The sequence below is a fragment of the Athene cunicularia genome (assembly GCF_003259725.1).
Source record: "Athene cunicularia isolate RWA chromosome 3 unlocalized genomic scaffold, athCun1 chr3_part1, whole genome shotgun sequence".
Taxonomy (NCBI): domain Eukaryota; kingdom Metazoa; phylum Chordata; class Aves; order Strigiformes; family Strigidae; genus Athene; species Athene cunicularia.
In genome coordinates this window covers 82114842-82121549 of record NW_020799097.1, presented here as the reverse complement: position 1 = coordinate 82121549, position 6708 = coordinate 82114842, and positions in this window count along the sequence as shown.

The following is a 6708-nucleotide window of genomic DNA, read 5'->3' as shown; positions in this document are numbered from 1 at the left end:
CTGCAAATGGGGGGGAATCGCAAAATTTCTGTACCTATGTGTGATGGGGGTAAGAGGGGTCTTGCAGTCCTTGAAAGACCCAAAGGCACTACAGTGCGGGGCACTGCAGAAGCACTTGGGTGGCAGCACCTCCTCAGCCATGTCCCTGTGTTGTGCCTGCGGTCCCCAGGCAGAATGCAGAGGTGTGGGAGGGCAGGCAAGAGACACAGAGGCCAAGATTTCGTTTCAAAATGCTCATACATCACAGGCAGTGGCTTTTTGTCTGCAGGTCAGTTTAACCCCATAAGTACAGAAGATGGGGGCTGTTTTGCTTCTCACTTATACTGAAGGGATTGTGTGTGCGTGTGTTCCCCATTATGCATTGCATTTCCTGGCACACAGAGCAAGTTTTCGGGGCTTCTGTTGTTCTGCTTCAAAAATCCCTACATTTTTGGTGCCTTAGATGAAAGAACCCTTTGGAGAATGATGTCACCTGAGCCTCAGACACTCAGAAGTTTTTGAGCATGAGTTTTGGATGGCTTCAGGGTCAGGCTTGCTGATTTACAAAGCATATACACCTGCTCTTCAAAACTTGTAAAATATGGAAGCAATTTGTGTATGGTTGGGAGAGGTGCTCTTGTGCTTGAAGTTTTGGTTTTTATGCTGTGTCTTTACAGTTTCTGAGTCCCCGGGGCTTTTTACTGTTTCTTTCAAGCAGACCCAAATACGTTATGAGGAACACAAGGCTTTTGGCCTTTGAGTGCAGGAGTAGGTAGCTCCAAGAAGTGATCAGCCCTAAAAGCAGCTTCTTGTGTGGACTCTTCTCAGTTTTCTCTGGAAAGGCGCCAGCACAGAGCACCCTGCCTGTCCCAGTGAGCCCATCCAAGACCACAGCCCAAACTGTTGTACTAACAGGATTGCATTTGTACCCTTTTCAAGCAGCAATGGCAGCCGTTATCATGGGGAAGACGACAACCGAGTTTGCAGGTCCGGCAGCTCCCTGAGCGGCAGGGGCAGGCTGTGCCTCTCTGACCTTTACAGTGAGCTCAGCTCTGACAAGCCAGTCAGCCCAGCTCCCTCTCTGCTGAGGCTGCGAGGCGGGCAGAACTGAAACGTCCAGGCAGATTTCTCTGAAAAGGTCAAAGCGGTGCAGCTTGGTGGCGTGGCAAGGAAATGGCGGAGGGGGATTTTAGGCTCATTCCTGGGACAAGAGCTGTGGGTGGGAGCTCACCCTGGCCTCTGATGCTGGCTGTGGGGGGACCCTAGCTGCCACCCACCCTGGCGGTGGTATCTGAGGGTCTGAGGGCATACCCCGGCATGCTGTGGGGCTCGCTCGGGGTCTGGCAGCCACACTTTCCTGCCAGGGCAGGCAGACATTGCAGGGGACGATTCAGAGCTGCTCAGGAGGGCAGCAGCTCTCTCATGGGGAAGGGCAAATAGCCCCTCAGCGGGTGGGAGCAGCAGTGGGGGGCATGCTGGGACCCAGGCTGGGATGGCAGCATGAGTGGAAAGGTACACCAGGCCGGCGCTCAGCATGACACCTGGGAGGTGCCATGGGAAGCGGCATGGGGCTGGTTCTCCTTGTGCTGGCTCAGGGAGAGCCAAAAAAATACCTCCAAAACCCATGTTGCCCTTGGATGTGTTGGCCCCTGCCGGGTGGCTCTGAACCATCCCCAAGCATTTCTGCTGCTGCAAGCAGAGCCCTAAGCTGTGGGCGATACAGCTGTGCTTGCTGCCCTCCTTATAGGTATGGTGCTACTTAGCAAGACTTTGCATAATTTCTTAAAGGGGAGGATTTGGCAAGATGGAAAAGAGGAAATGCAAATTTTGTCATTATTTTTATTTTTTTTGCTAGGGAAGCCACAGCCTTATGAAGTCACCATTCATTTTAGCAGCTGAGACAGCTGCACGCAGCAGATTCAGTGACCGGACGCTGCGGTCCGGTTTTGTGTGTAGTCGATGCAAAGCTTGGAAAATAATAAACACAAGCTTCCCCGAGCAGGGCACGTCCGTTATTGCATGCATACTGTAATTCAGGAACTAGCAGATGTCTAAGCTTCGTGCCCAGCCTGACAGAGACACAAGAAGGGAACTAGTTCAGTGTTTGTGCACAGCTGCGCTGGTCAGATGACTCTGTCAGCTGAACCTGCCCCCAAACTAGCCCTGATTTATCATAGCAGGGATTCTGACCTTTGTTTAGTCACAAAAATACCATCTTGGAAAGCTCTCTGAGAGCTTTGTAAAGAAGGAGAGTGGTGGTAATAATAGTTCAGGGACGTCCCTGTAAAGGATGCTTTGCTTGCTGGCTGAGCTGCACAGCCCTCTCCCTCCACATGCCTCTCACCAGGGTTGTTCAGAGGCAGTCATAAGAGATGTTTTCAAAGGGCCTGGCTCACAGGATGGTTAATGTTTTTGCTTGGATTTGTCCAGGGGGGACAGGACATTGCTCTGCCTGGTGGTCTTGTTCCCACCTTCAGGCAAGTGATGCAGCCTTGCCCACAGCGTGGGTGGCTCAGATCCATGACCAGCCTATGACTGTTTGGTGGCCGGGGTGACACAAGGTGGCAGCTGCCACTGGATCCTGTGCCATGAAATCAGTGTATGTTGGCAACCTCAGTCCAAGCTGAGCAAACCGGGCTATGTTTCTCACTGTTGGTGCCTCCTTGCTTGGAACATAAAACGTGGGCTCACGCTCTGCTCTCACATGTTGGAGATAGCTTCACAGATTGGTGTGGCCAGGACTTGACTACATCTCCAAACATAGCTGAAAAAGAGAACTGGAGAAGCCTGTGGATTTCCTTTCAACCTCATCTGCTGTGTCTGGGCACATTGTGCTGCAAACCGTTGCGGCCACAGCTGAGTTGTTAAAATGCTCAGTTGGAGAACCTGACGCTGTGTAGGCAGGGCTCTGGGGTGCTTTTCCTATGCTTTGGTGAGAGCGTGGAAGAAAGCAGGCTACTGCCTTGGCTGTGCCTGTTGGGTGTGAAAACTGAAGAGTCTTTTCATTTAAATGAAAGTGCTGCTTAGCAGAGTTACGTATTCACCAACACTCCTTTTTTCTTTCAAAGTCCAGAGGGTAATTGTCTTTGCCTGCAGTGTAAAGTGATAGGGACTTTCCACTTGCAGGAAGAAGGGAGCATAGGTTGATGGCTAAAACTCAGGAGTTGCAACTTGGAGATATGAGCTCCATTAACCTGCAAGCACTGCCACACTGAGTCGTAATTACAGATAGCTATTAATTCCTGCCATTTTTTTCCCTCCAAAACGCAGTGATGAAGGTTGCAAATGAATCCTGAAAGACACTGTTGTCAAAGGGACCTCAGCAGGCAACTGTGCAGAAAAGGCTAACGTGAAACACTGATCTGTAAAAATCTGTGACTGGTTCCCCGAAGGCAGGTGCATGAGGAGGCACAGCGGTTTCAGCAAAGCCCAGCGTGTAGCTGTGGCCCCAAGGGAATCGTAGCTACTTCTGCCAAATATGACTTGGTTCAAGACCTTTTCCTCAACCTTTACAGCAGCATGCTAAGTTTCATAGCTTAACTTTAAACAAGCAGTGCAAAACACCTCTCAGAACAGCAGGCAGAATCCTACCAGGTTGCACGGGTGACCATAAGGAAATCAGGAGATCAGGATATGGAAGGGCAAGAAGAACGTGCCAAAGTCGGTGATCACATAATTTGTTTGCAGTGAGTCATGGTCTTCCACTTTCACACATTCCCCTCAGCCTCCTGCACAACGATGCACTGTCTGTCTTTGTGGCGTTTTGTGAAATGACTGTCCTCGGCTTTCCTGGACAGTCCTCTTCCCTTGCCTGCCCTGGTGATCCTGCAACTCAGCAACACCTGCAGTATTATTTCATTAACACATCTGATTTTTAGTGCTTCAGTGTTATTTACTTAAGTCCCGCAACCACACTGAGGAAAAAAATGTTCCTTTTACCAAGAGGAGCCGAATGGAAAGGGTGTTTCATGAAAGGAACAAAAGTTTGGGAAGAGGGGAAAAGTCAAATGAGTGCAAACACCGATCAAAGCTGTTCTTTTGCTCAAAATGAATACTAAGAAAACTTGCTCAGTGGGTCATGATGAGCTCATTCAGTCCACTCGATTACTGGAAAAATCTTCCACTTTGAGAAGTATGCATGTGTCTGTGTTGAGTCAGAACCTGGCACAGAAGCTTCAGTACACATTTTTGTTATAAAAAAGTCCCCTTTGTCTTTTGCAACCCTAACATTTCTGGCTCAAACACTTTCTGTGTTTCATGGGTTTTACATAGAAAATGTGGATGCTGCAGTGTTACATTTCGCCTGGAAGGTGATATCTTCAGGCCTAGGGTGGGTGCATTTTCCTACCTGCAACACTTCAGTTTTATGCATCCTTTTATTTGCTGTTCAACCAACTTTTATTTAGTATACAAATAACAGTGTATGAAATGGTTGCGAGTGCACACCTGCACATGCTTGTATGCAGAAATAGCATTTTGAAAAATTTGCTGAAAGCGTAGCAAAATTTTTCTGCTGAACTTCTTGGCATATTTTCAATGCAAAGCTGGCAGCTATTGTATAATGCCTCCAGCCTATAGTACGGGGCTTCAGAGAAAATGGAGTGTTTGATGAGACAGAAAACACAGTCACAGACACCACAGAGATATGCTGGGATGGGCACAGTAGTTGTGGGGAGGGGTCATGGTCAAATACACTACTATTTCAAGCAGAATCCAAGATGAGGATGTGTTCTTAGCCACAGGAAGAGCGTTGTCTTAGTCAGAACGGTTAATCATGCGGCATGAAGATAAATACGTACTTTAAGTTCTCATTGATTTCTGTTTCCAACAGCTTTTTTCCTCTTCTGAAATGACTTGCATATATTTTGGTGCTGCTCATTCGCAATATGGTAGCATCTGCGCTCTGGCTCTGTGGATGGAATGCTGGAGGTTCTCTGGGTGGGATGAGCCCTGCCTCTGTTACAGAGTTAACCTCCATGTGCCTCTTTTCGGGAGGCAGGCAGACAGAGAGAAAGAGAGGGGGAAAAAAAATGTCCTGCTGACGTCAATGAAGACCACACTGTACTGGATAATATTACTGTATACCTCAGCCGCCCACTCCCTTTAATTTACTAGAAGCTAAGCAAGCTGTTTTGAAACCCATCGCTTCCAGCATGTTTGCACTGTTCTCCCTTGACCAAAGGCTATTAATTGTCAGGAGCTTGAAAGCTACCTGATTCCTTGTTCAAAGCACTGAGACAGAGGGGATTTCCATGAGTAATAATTTCAGTCTGTGCCTGTGCAGCACACCGTAGGCTAGAGTAAATTGATCCAGCTGCTTGCAAGACTAGATGGAAAAGTGCCCGGGGGGGCCGGGAGCACATCACCAGATGGAGCTGGATGCTGTTGTCATCACGTGGGGCTCCCCAGCTGCTGGGCATGCTCGGGCTCGACTTCCACCATGAGCAGGGAGCGCTCAGCCTTCCTGTCTGTGCTCACTTGCAATGCAAGGCAAATTCGCCAGCACATGTTGCAACATCTTCCCTTGTAATTTAAAGGATAATTTTAGATTGGCCAGAACTGTCGTCTTTTTCCTTTTTTTCTTTCTTCGCCCTTTTCCTCCCTGCTCAGTGTCCTCACCATGCTGACCCCAGTATTTCGTGCATGTGCTTTGCTCGGCAGCAATCTTTGCTGTGACAGAGACTATAAAAGCTTGTGAGAGGCCAGCTACCTCTACAAATAATAAAAATTGGCAGGATTAACCTGTAACCCGAGGCGACGAAAATACAGATTCCACTAGCCAGATGGCAGAGTTCAAAGATCCAGTCACTTCCTGGCGGAGGTTGCTCAAGTTAATTTTTATCCTTGTTAAAAAGAAATAAGAAGTGAAAACATAGCAATAAAATGTGTGCTGCTTGCTATCTCTGGTTTTAATCACGTTTATTTTATTCCTTTGTGTTTTGTTATTAGAGATGTTAGGAAAATACATTCTTGCTCTCTTCTGGAGATGTTTAAATCCTGCTTTTTTTTTTTTTTTTGTTATTTTGCTGGGGTGTTTGTATGATCACTTCAATTTAGTCTATTGGAAGAAGATCGCTATATAGGAGGAACTAATTAACATAGCAGGAATGCAATTCACTTTTTTTTTTTTAATGAACAATTCAATTAGAGCTGCAGGGAAAAGAGATGGCACCCTGGATTTGGTGGCTGCTTCCTTGCGGGAGAGCCTGGGGCTGGCAGTGTGACAGCAGTTGCCCACTGCAAGCTGGGCAAGAGCCAGCTGTGCTCAGAGGGTTTGGGGGCTGCCTGAGCCCAAGCTCTCCAGCGGCTTCATGGAGGGAGAGATCCCCATCTCAAACGAAGTGCAAAGCCATTTACAGTGTTGCCAGAGCACGGGCTGTGCAATGGTGGGGCAGCAATGTCAGGAAGGACACCCCCCAAGAGCTGGCACTGCGTGCTGGGGATAAGAAATAGGGCGCGCAGGCTTTCCCTCCCAGCTGCAGAGCAGCTTGCTTGGCAGGAAAAAGTCATTTTACAGAGGGGAACACCGGAGCAGGGAAGTTGGACGTGGTTTATCCAGGGAGTGGCAGGAATGGGACTAGCGCAGGGATGTCCCATCGTGTGCCCCGTGCCCCAGGCTCCTGTGGCAGGGCTGGCTAGCCAGCGCTTGTCACCGACCACAAATCCACTCCATCTCTTTACCTTTCCTATTAGTCCCGTCTGACAAAACCTGCGTATGTGGACAGTGTT